Here is a 12,592-nt window from a genome sequence, read left to right on the forward strand (position 1 = left end):
TTAGACTTCTGGAGACCCTGCAGGATGCTGAATGGTCAGGAAACAGGAAATCATCCACTACTGATATTGGTCCCAATTTGAGGACAAACCTGTGAGGGTATCTTAAGATGCAAGAGACTTGGCAGCTGGAGAGCAAGTGCCTTTTCTACCTGAGCATCGGTGCTCAGTGTCAGCCCTGTAGGCTCCTGACCTGTAACATGTCAGCCTCTTGTGTAAGTTAACAGAAAGAGAAAGAATCTAATTTAAACCATTTTCAAATATATGTATTAAATGGCTAATAGTTTTGTTTTCAAAATCAAACATTTCCTTACTGAACTCCTTAGAAGAAATTTTGGGTAGTGGATCTCCCTAGGTACCGTTGGTTTTGGATTCTCTAATAAAGTCATCTTTCCTTCAATATTGCAAGTTTTAGATCTACGCTTTGGGTGGGAAATTAAATATTACCCAAATCAAATATATTATTAATAGTTCAGGAGAACAGACTCAGAAGAGAATCAACAGCAATCTTCATAAGAACCTGACCATTTACTTTTTGCCTGTGTATGAGATCACATGTCGAATACCAGGTTTTAATGTCAGCATTCTGTGCTGGAAAGACCATTTAATGTTTACTTATGAGGCACTGGCCTGGAGTTCAAGCTCCAGGAGAACAGGCTGTGTGAACTTGGCCAAGTCATGGAACCTCTTTGAGTCTCAATTTCGCCACAGGTAATAAGAGTACATATGAGAATAATACTACTTTCTAGCATTACAGTATTATGAGACATAGATTGTTTATGCAAGTTATTTGTGCATTGTAAAACCTGGGCTTGAATTCTGACTCTACCACTTTCTTGCATTGTAGTTTTGGATAAATTACCTAATCCAATAAAGCCTTATTTTCTACAACTTAAAATGAGGATAAGTATACAATGTTTGCAAACTGACTGTTACAGAGTAGGAGCTCAAAAAATGTTAGTTGCTGTTATCACTATTATTTTTACTAAATCTCTGTGAATGTATTTATTATAATCTATACAATGACATAAAATTTTGTTTAAAGTTATTTAAAGTCTATCCCAATAGGTATTTATTTTTACTTGAAAACTTGGTACTGCACACACTTTCCTGTAAATTAGAATAACTTTTAAGCTAAGTTTGTATGTAGAATGAGAAATTTTCTTCCTAAACAAATAATGTCCCCTATATGTATTGTTTTAGCTTTCTGATATAAGAGACTAAGAAGGAATGGATGTCCAGGATCCTCTCATTGTTTATAGTTTACCATAATAATTTAAATTGTTTTGTTGGTGGATTTGGTATAAAACAAGAACTTGTATGATTCTATAAGTGTAAGTTTTTATTATTTTTTTTAATTTTGAGAGGAAAAAAACCTTTGAGGGCACTATGCCCTCTATGCTATGTGCCCTCTCTAGAGAACATATTTGAGATGCACCAGCGATTGCCTACCACTTAACAATCCATTTAAAGAGTCAACCTCAAGCCTTTTCCCTGAGGTAATGGGATTAGCACTCTGTTGGGACTGCAATCTTTAAGGATACAAATTTGTTTCTAAATGTTCCAGATAGTAATCCTATGCTCCTTGACAGGTTTTACAGTGTAACTGACACTCTTGGAATGGAAAACACAGACCTCAGACCTCTTTCCCTATGCTGGATTAGGAAATTCAAGGACTTTAACAGAAAGTATTCTGTCTTGAGATACTTAAAATTAGTTGCTCCTCATCTTTTTTCTTTGATGTTGGTATTGAAGGAATGTGATGAGTAACCTGAATTTAAGAAGACAGTGACATATAGATGCTTTTATAAGCCAGTAATGAAAAATTTTCCTTTTAATGTCCTTAATTTTTACTGCTTTTAAAAGAAAATATGCTAAGAAATATTTTCAGTTTAAGTATATCACTTGATAATTTAAAATGTTCTGAGGCAGTTTGTTTGGTTGGAATTCATTACAAAAGGAATAAAAGTCAAGAACCATTCTATTCTTCTCTTTTCTATCCTCTTTCAACAAGCCAGCTGTTAATCCCTGGGATGATAATATAGGTATGTTGAGACGTTATGATCCTTGGAAAATAAAAGAAGTTAAAATATTAGTAAACTTGTTTTATGACACATGCCTGATCATATTCTATAATTCTTTTTCCCTTTTATTTTAAATTATATCCTAATATGAATAATGAACATTTTAAATAAATATTATTACTTTTAGAAAATGTCTATAAATTTGAAATATCCCAAGTCTGTTTTCATGAAGCCTACTTTTCTATAGCTAAGATTCCAATGGAATATAAAATATAAATTACAGTATCTTTTGAAGGTCACTATGAATTTAATATAAAAACCACTCAGACTACACTGAATAATTTAGATTTAAAAAACAAAGTTTATTGTATAGTAAAACTTTACATCATACTTATTGTAATTTTTTCTTTTGAAACTGTTCTCAATTTTTTTCTAAAATGTTCTATTTATTTCCCTTACTTCTTGGATGTATTTTATTGACTCTACATTTACCTTGTCTTGATGGCATCTGGTCATGACTTTGAATATCGGTTGTGTCTGTGCTGTAGAAACCACGGAGTACAACCTGGGGAACACTGAGTTCAGCATCAGAGCCCTGATTTACTACCTGCTCTCTGACTACCTAGTGTAAATTACTTAGCCTCTCTGAGCTTCGGTTTTCTCATCTGTAAATGGGGCTAGTGATACCCATCTTAACGTGGTGGTGAGGGTTACATGAGATTGAATCGTGTCTAACAATGTCTGGCATATGGAAAACGCTCAGTAAATTTAGTTCCCTAGTTCGTGGTAAATGGAAACGGAAATGCAAATGGTTGGGTTTGGAGCTGAATACATGCTGACTTCAGCTGTGGCCTTGATTGTTTGATTGTTGGTCATTTCTTTGTTTGCTTTTAGTTTAAAAGAAAAAAAAAGTGAATGAAGCTATGTAATCTCCAATGTAGATAAGGCCCTCAGCCTAGGCTTAAAATATAGATATATGACTAAATCAACTGCATTTACAAATGAGAAGTTCGTACCTTACAGAGTTATTTTAAAGACTCAATGATATATAACAATTCAAAGACCTTAGCACATGTGAAGCACTCAGTAAAGGTAAGTTATTAGTAATGTAAAGATGAGATCTTTGTGATAGAGCTTTGGGTACTCCAAATTTAGCTAAGAGTCATATGTACAAAACATTTTCCAGGTACTCCAATTTAGGCTGATGTTTCTGTATTTCATAAAAAAAAAACCCCAAAAAACTAATCTTTAAATGGTTATAATTAATAAGTAAAGTAGCTAAATTTAGGACATATATTTCAGAATATATTCATATAAACAGCTGCCCCCTTTTGGATCTTTAATATGTAGTCTTTAAATTAAAAAGCCAAAAATTAGCAGATAGGAAGTTTTTGTTTTTAGAAAATTGTACTTGTGAGAAATAATTCTGAATATACGTTATCTTTTATTCAAATGTATACAGATTGTTCATGTGCGTATTACCTTTAGAAATCTCAGAATCTGGAAAGGATAGATTAGTCCCTCTTTCTGGGCTCTGGCATTATACTAGGTCAATATTAAACTAATCTAACAATATACATAAATTTCTTTCAATCTATTAGGTAAATATGTCTATCTGTAACCAGAGCTTAGATCTAGCTGGCATGCACTGGTGTGACTGTCATAGTTGTGTGGCTGGCATTCATTCTTTTTTTTTTTTAATTTATTTAATTTATTTATTTACTTTTGGCTGCACTGGGTCTTTGTTGCTGCGCGGGGGCTTTCTCTAGTTGCGGCGAGCGGGGGCTATTCTTCGTTGCGGTGTGCGGGCTTCTCATTGCAGTGGCTTGTCTTGTGGAGCACGGGCTCTAGGCGCCCGGGCTTCAGTAGTTGTGGCACGTGGGCTCAGTAGTTGTGGCTCACGGGCTCTAGTGCACAGGCTCAGTAGTTGTGGCACACAGGCTTAGTTGCTCTGCGGCATGTGGGATCTTCCCGGACCAGGGCTCGAACTCGTGTTCCCTGCATTGGCAGGCAGATTCTTAACCACTGCGCCACCAGGGAAGCCCTGGCATTCATTCTGACTGATCAGTACGCATGTAGTACCAGTTGTTAAATGTTTTGAATATTACCCCTGCCCAGAACTATTTATATCTACATCCCTGTTTTCTCACGTAAGAGTAATATAATCTTGTTATGCATTCTTTCTTTGTCTTTTACTACAGGAAGGTTGAAGTCATTAGAGTGAGATAGTTTTTAGCATTTGGCTAGATCTTTCTGTTGAAGAACTGCAGTATCTGCTGGCTTGTGGCTTAATTTGTCACTGTACTGAACCTCAGTACTTTATACAAGGTGTGGTACGTCAGCATCAGCACTGAAATGTGTTCTTGGGCCACCTTTATTGTGCTTTATTGACTTTTTCCGGGTATTTTTAGATATAGACTCATAACTACTTGTCTCTTCTTCTCCATGACTCTCCTATTACCTTAAATTCCTCTGAATTGAAGATACCCTAGAAAGTCCTGATCATTAAGCTTGAGTGGTAGAGGTCTTTATAGGAGATGTGATAATACTAGAAATCAGATTCACATCATAAGGAGCATTTAAATCATCTTAGTCAGTTAACATTCTAACTGGTTATTTGACACCATCAAATACCTAGGTTGCCAAGAATGTGGCCCGTGTCTATTTCCCCTGTTATGTTGTCTGTATTACTGAATGGTATTCTTCTTCTGTTAATTAAGAATATTACAGTACATGTCAAATTAAGCATTTTTGCTTTGAAAAAGATGGGGGTGTGTGGTTAAAGGAGTCTCACAGATTTAATAGGAGCAGCGCTTTTAACAGATGTTAGATCTCTGACTCTGGCTTTTTGGGTATCTGAGAGTCTTAGGGTTGCAAAGTAACTCAGAAGCCAACTCTCTTGATTTATAGTTCAGAATACAAAGTTCACAGCAGTTAACTTACTAGCCCAGGGATGGATAAGTTTCAACTTCCATGTCAGCTCTGGGATTTGGGCTGTTGGAAGCCATAAGTTTGATATTCTTCAATTAGATCAAGGTCACATAACTAGTTTGAAGTAGAGTCTGGACTAGAACCCAGTTCTTTTGGCTTCTAATCTCATTTTCATTTCTCCTAGTCATTTTATTATAAACCTCATGAAAACCTTTATTTTGAATACATTTTTATAACCTTGTAATCCATCGTGTAGGCATGAAAAGTTAAGATTCTGACATTTTTATTATATGCAAAGAAAGTGAAAATTATCTTGTTAAAAATATCATGCTTATTATTCAGTTTTGAAAGTGCAGAAATAATGTGAGAAAGAAAAATGTAGTTTCATATGCATATCTTTTTAAGCATGAACCTTCGTTACTAAGCTCTTTTTTACAAAGTGTGCCATCAGCTTTTTAAAGGACACATTTCAACATGGATTAAATCTTTGGGAAATTAGCTTGAATTATTTATAAGTACAGGCATACCTCAAAGATACTGCAGATTCAGTTCCAGACCACCACAGTAAAGCGAATATCACAATCAATGGAGTCACACGAATTTTTTTGTTTCCCAGTGCATACAAAAGATATGTTTATACTTTACTGCAGTCTGCTAAGTGTGCAATAGCATTATGTCTAAAAAGTACATACTTAATTAAAAAATACTTTATTGCTAAAATATGCTAACCATCATCTGATTCGTCAGTGAGTCGTAATATTTTTGCAATAGTAAGTTAAAGATCACTGATCATAGATCATCATAACAAATATAATAATTAATAATGAAAAAGTTTGAGATATTGCAAGAATTACTGAAATGTGACACAGAGAGACGAAATAAGCAAATGCTGTTGGAAAAATGGTGCTGATAGACTTGCTGGATGCAGGGTTGCCACAGACTTTCAGTTTGTAAAAAATTATTCGCTAATCACAATAAAACAAGGTATGCCTATAATTGCCAAAACATGCACATATATGTGTGTGGAGTAGAAATATATTTATCAATAGCTAAGAGTAATTGTTTGTCTTGTGATGTTATGAATAATTCAACTGTATTTCATACCATTTTTAAGCCCTGTGGGTGTAGTTTGTGTATTTCCCTGGATAACATTGTTGGCACACGGTAAATATCTAACAATAATAACTCTTTTCCCATACAGTATTTACTTTAACTAGAAAAAACTTACTGCTGTGCTCATGTTGTACAATTTTTAAAGTTTGTTAAGATGCTAAATGAATTTCTTGGCATTCTGTTATGGTATTATCATTTTTTAATTAGAACTCTCTCTCTCTCCCTGTCATACACACTTCACCTTCCTCCAGCCATTTGCCTTTCCTGTGACATGCTCTATGTTTTCATCTTATCATCTTAGTAACCAGAGGTACTGAAGTCCTACATTCCATTGAAACCCAGACTTTAAAGATGGTCTCAGGCTGTTCCCTCTACTTCTTTTGTGGTTCTTTGTAGCTTGAAAAATTGGGAAATGATCAAATTTAGCCACGATCACAACTTTCCAAACTTTTCTGTGTCCTGGCATTTGAGTTCTACTTTGTGTCTATCGCTGTGTTAATTATTTGGGGGATACACAGTAATTCCTTTTTAACAAGAATACTAAAATATTATTGGAGCTAGCATCCTCTCAATGCAGGCCCAACACTAACCCATGCTCACACCTAGGACAAGGCCAAGCTAGTCCAGTGTATTTTCAGGGGCTTGCATATTCTCTTTTTTCCAAATATTATCCCCATTTTCTTTTATTCTTATATACTGCCCTTTATTCTGTAATTAGATACCAGCTTCCTTGCAAGAACTGGTTGCAGCGATAAGTCATGGGAAGCTCATTCACATGAAAGTGTATAAACTGCACAGCTGGGCACATAACCAACTCTAGACAAACAGGAGACAGAACAGGTAAGGAACTAGGAACATAGGCTTTGAGTCAGTCCTGAGATTAAGCCTTTTCTTTGAGACATTATGTCACGGAACAAGTTAAGTTACATAACTTCACTTAGACCACTGTTTCCTCATCTGTAAAATGAAAGTAATACTGTCTCATCAACTGTATTATTAGAAAGATTAAAAGAAAAGTCTATGAAAAAATTGAGCAACTTGCTTGGTTTTTAGTCAATACCTGAAAATGTCAATTAGTGTGACAACAAAATAACAATGCATTGGACTATAGAAGAGGGAGAGAAGGTGAATAAAGGAGAAGCTGAGGACTCTAAAGGCAAATTTTGTAGGTATCGTATCTTTTCCAGAAGTCCTGTTTACCTGCTATTGGTTGGGGGAATGTAGAGGCCCCACTTGTTATACCCTGCCGGTGCCTACAGCTTTGCTTCCCATTATTTATAAACATTTTAGCTTGTTTTTCTTTGATGATATTATAAACAGGGATTCATCCTTGTCAAATTAAGTATTTATTAATTGAGGATTTCTACCCTCAAGGAACTCTTGTGTAGAAATAATATGGACATACAAGAAATAAAGTACAAAAGCTTGTTTTATAAAGATCATCAGTGCTACAGGATATTGGGAAAGGGAATGAACGCATTGTTGGGATCAAACATCGTATGAATGACAGCTCTACTTTTCTGTTTTGATGTGGCCATTGAAATAAAATGGCATAAAAGTATGTTTGACACCAGGATTCAATAAGCTTAATCTTGAAACAGCTACTGTAAAAATCATAATTTTACCAGATCTTGTTTGCAAGGTTTTGATTTCCTAGAAGAAATTAGTTTTTTGTTTTAAGTATTTGATTCATTTGCCATCAGTACTTGAAAGGCAGCTAGAGGCTTGGCTTCTTCACATTCTGATAAGTGGAGCTCAGAACTACCAAGGTGGCATCCTACCCCTGTCCCCCAGAGACCCACGTTTTCTGACAACAGATCCTACATTGAGCTATTTGTGATTGTCCAATAAGCTGTTATAATAGAATGGCCAAAATACAAACTTTATTTTTATGTGTTTATGTGTTTGTGGGACCAAAATGCAGAGGTACTGGTATCTCCTACTTGTTTTAGTGACAATTCTGATTCCATGTAGAGGAGAATCAAAGGCATATATAATTAATTTAATTATTGAATGTGTTCGACATTAAATGGTTCCCATTTTCGTTTTTGAAAATTTTAGTCAAAGATGGACTTGAAATGTGTTCTTTAATTTTACATTGAGTATTTGGTTAAATGAAAGATTTTATGAATATGTTGGAACTCACCTGAGTTTAATCAGTTTATTGATTCACTAGGCATGATTTGGTGTTTTTGCTTTGTGATGATTTTTAAAAAGAGAAAAGTCTCATTTTCTTTCTGCATTATTTGTATAATCTTTTCCCCGTCTTTTTGGAACATTTGGCTTGAACCTGAGTTTAATAAAGTTTGCTATAATATTGTAGTAGTTTACAGGTGGCTCACATATATTTATGATGTGGAAGTTGCATATCTATTAATTTAACAAATATTTACTGATGTCCTGCTATGTCCTGAGCTAGCGATTGGAGGTATAATGGTGAATGAAATATACAAAAATCCCTGCTCGCATAGAGCTTATAGTCAGAGATTAAACACTGTTACTAAAATACTGTAATGAGACTAAGTATTTTGGAGTAGTAAAGGGAGGTGGGGGAGGCTAGGAGCACAGGGAGGTTGCAATTTGAAATGTGGAGGTCAATGAAGACCTCACAGAGAAGGTGACAATTGAACAGAGACCTGAAGGTGATCAAGAGAGGAAACCACTTGGCTACAAGGAGCGAGAATATTCTAGGCAGAGGAAACAGCAAGTACGGAGACCCTGAAGTGGGAACGTGCTGTGTAAAGAACAGCAAGGGGCCAGTGTGGGGTAGGGGCCTAAGAGGCTGGTTTTGTAGGGCCTTGCATGCCAGTGAAAGGACTCTCGCTTTTTTTACTCTGACCCAAATGAGAAGCTGCAGGAGGTGTTAGGCAGAGGAGTGATATGGACTGCTTTAGCTTCAAAGGCTTGCTGTGATTGCTGTGTATTGAGAACAGATTATAAGGTGGCAAGGGCAAAAGCAGGGAGATGAGTTAGGAGGCAATTACAATAACCCAGGCATGAGAAGATGGTATCTATCTACTTACTGTGCATTTACTGCTGTGTGTATTGTATACAGACACTGGTGCAAGGGACCATTTGGGTATATTTTTCAGTCTGTTTTTTTTCCCCTGTGGTTCAAGTCTTCCATGGAAGGGAAAGAGAGAAATCAATGACTTCACTTTTTCTTTTTTAGCCATTACTGGTAGTAATATGAGTCTTGCATGTATATGGCATTTTACAGTTTTCAAGCCATTCTTATATGTATTGCCACATCTAGCCCTCACAATGGCCTGTTTAACGGATGACAGTTTCCAGGTTTATAAGACATGTCAGGGTCACACAGCTGGCCCCTTCTCTTCGGTGGTGTGCATATTGGCTTCAGTAAATACATACAAACTAAGCAGTGACCAATAATCATCTCTTCCAGGAGGATGGGACTTGGGTACACTTAAAGAAATTTACTCAGCTGCCAACTCATTAAAGAGTAATGAGCATTGTTGTGGTCTCTGTCTTTGGTGGTCACTGGGTTGTTGTCAAGCTAAAAAAACTTCATTGTTATTGGAATTGAATCCGTAAATTGTTCAAAGGGGATTCTTTACAAACAAGAGCATTCATAAATTTTTCCTTTTAATTTCATCTTATCTCTTTATAAGATTCACATCTCTAAAGATGGAATAGAAAAAAAGTGTACCAAAACTGGAAGAATCCCCCAAATGTTGAGGGAATTATAATACCAAAAGATATTTAATTTTTGCTGATCAGTAACACTAGGTAGAGTGTTTCTTTGTATATGTCAAAATATTTCAGCAAAGGTGGTTTTCTTATATGGAATTTAAATAATGAGGCTCGTGACATTTTACTTTTAACCTGCAAGATACGTTGAATACAATTAACATATTCAAGTTAAGTCAGAGAAGGTAGCATAAATAACTTTTCTGTGTGATTTAATTTAAATTTATAATATATTTTAAGTGTTTCAGAGAAGATGAGAGATTGTAGAAATTCTTATATATTATAGTAGTTGAGAAAGCAGAGTGTGTATTTTGTATTCAGGAATATATCATGTAACAGCTGTTGCAAAATTTGAATGAAAAAAAAACTGAATGGGCAAATATACGTTTGTAGTCAAAAGGAATAATATATCACTTGAATTGTGTTCTTGAATTGCCATTTGTCTAAGAGATTGAATTTTTGAATATAACAGCAGTAAATGCAAAAAAGGCAGATTAATATAGTGATGTTTGTGAAAAAAATTTAAGTGCTCGGGATAGGAATTTGAACTTGTGGTTCACACAATAGTATTCCATTACTTTCTAACAGATATGATTATTGAACAGATTAATAGTTTATGTTGAAAAACCTACTTATTTGAATGAGCTCTCAATTATAATATTCTCCATTAAAGATGTATTTTTTTCACTTTTCAGTTGAAATAGCAATATGTATAAAATGCAATTGATGTTCTGGCTTTCAACCTGACAAGCTTTTGCAATATGTAGAATATGTGGCAGGCCTGGTGCCTTCAAAGTGTTTTTTCTGAAGTTTTTGGTAGGGAATGTTTTCTGGGGCAGCTGAGGGATTGGTGACATGGGGAACATTTGAGACAGTGGTTTATTGTTATTATTCTCTATCCCTGTCCATTTTTTATGTGGACCACTCTTCATGTCCTCCTGTATCCTTTTCCTTTCTCTTTTCTTGCTGATTTAATTCCTCCAGTCTATTATCAAGTGCCTACTGTATGCCAGGCATTATTCTAGGGGCTAGAAATACACCTCCCTGCTCTCTGGAAACTTACCATCTTGTGAGGAGGGTGAACAATGAACAACTTAAACAAGGGATAATGTTCACTATGAACAGGCCAAGGCAAGGAGTAGTGGCAGAGCAGTGTGATACTGTACTGGGTGGGGAGGGAGGGCCACTCACCCCACAGGGAAGCTGAATCCTGAATGATAAGAAAGAGCAAGCTGTTTTTTCCTTCTTGTGCCCTTGTTGCCTTCACTCTAGGCCACAGACTCATAATAGCCTGGCTGCATTCACAGCTTTCCACGTACCCAGAGTTGAAGCCAATGGCACGCCATACCTCTTCTCCGTCTCCAGGGATATGCAGGAGATACAGATAGACTGTCCTTCCTTTATAGGCCTTCACTTTCTTACTCCCTATAAGAATTCACTAATTATTATGTATTTTAGAAGGTTTTCCTCTTCTTCCACCAGCCCCTTGCTTCATCCCCCAGTACCACACAACACGTTGAATTTGCTTCTATAAATATTATAGGCCTTCTCACGTTGCCTTGCAATATTTGTCTTCCATTCCTTTCCAAAATGCCATCCCCACCTGCCCCATTAAAAGCCAGGTGAGCATCATTTCTTTTTTTTTTTTTTTTTAAACATTTCTTTCTTTATTTGGTTGCGCTGGGTCTTAGTTGTGGCAGTGGGCTCCTTAGTTGCGGCTTGAGGGCTCTTTAGTTGTGGCCGAAGTCTTAGTTGCAGCATGCATGTGAGATCTAGTTCCCTGACCAGGGATTGAACCCGGGCCCCCTGCATTGGGAGCACGGAGTCTTAACCACTGTGTCACTAGGGAAGTCCTCAGGTAAGCATCATTTCTATTCATCTTTGTTTTTCCAGAGGCTAACACAGTGCCTGAAACAAGTAACTTTCAGAAAGTATTGTATTTTTTAACCAAATTAATAAATTGTTTAATCTTATACTGCTTGCCCTTATGATAACTTCAACCCACATATATACTTCTCTCCTTTCTAATATCTAAGTGATTAAATGAAAACATAAAATGTAAGGGGTTAATTCAAGTAACTTAATGTATTCTTGTCAATTAAGTAAAATGTAAACGGTACTTTAATAACTAGTTTCCTCTCTTTTGCTATTTATATTTTTCTTAACCGAAGAGAGCAGGATGCTGAACCACATTTAGAGTTAATCAGAAGAAACATTAGAGACACGTAGAAAACAGCATAATTATATATGCACTTTTAGACTGCAAAGTGAAATTAGATAAGTCGTTTGAAGATCTGTGTGATTCATTATAATGCAATCAATTATGTGGCTTACCTTAAATTATAATTTAACGCTGAGAAAAATGCCATGACCTAAAGAAATATTTTATGTGGATGATGTCATCATGCATTTACAGGAATCAGTATAGATATTTATAACTTTTCATGGAAAAATTTTAAACATTTTAAAACAACATTTAAAAAGAAAATTACATTTTGAATATTTAGTTGCCTTGTTTGCCCCCTCCTAAGATGGAAAGAAATTAATCACAGTGAGTTCATTCTTACAGTTTTAAAACTGTTTGCAATCTTTTTTCATTAGTTAAAAGAAAGTACATGAGTATCATCAGTTTACAGATTAGCAGTCATTGCCTTTAAACAACATGGCATTTTCCCACTACTTCTGGTAGTCTTTTTATGTCTGTATATGATTTCACCGTTTTTAGTCATACTAGTCTTAAAGGTTGGCCATTATGTTCTTTGGACATGAATTACTCCCCCAAAGGGGGAAGAATATAAACAACACAAATGCTTAAG

General features: G+C 35.6%; 1 protein-coding gene across 8 annotated transcripts in view; it reads left to right on the forward strand.

Annotated features, from left to right (window-relative positions):
• The window catches only part of PAM (peptidylglycine alpha-amidating monooxygenase), a 280,534-nt gene that overhangs the window by 80,179 nt on the left and 187,763 nt on the right, over nt 1–12,592 (forward strand). Inside the window, exon 1 of one of the 8 annotated variants that reach the window (XM_061189488.1) lies at nt 6,814–6,905. The exons of the other annotated variants lie outside the window; for them this stretch is intronic. The gene's annotated coding sequence lies outside the window, so the exon portion shown is untranslated. Of the gene's footprint in view, nt 1–6,813; nt 6,906–12,592 lie in introns of those variants that run through there. 8 annotated transcript variants of the gene reach the window in all.

Source organism: Eubalaena glacialis, chromosome 4, assembly GCF_028564815.1.
Source record: "Eubalaena glacialis isolate mEubGla1 chromosome 4, mEubGla1.1.hap2.+ XY, whole genome shotgun sequence".
Taxonomy (NCBI): domain Eukaryota; kingdom Metazoa; phylum Chordata; class Mammalia; order Artiodactyla; family Balaenidae; genus Eubalaena; species Eubalaena glacialis.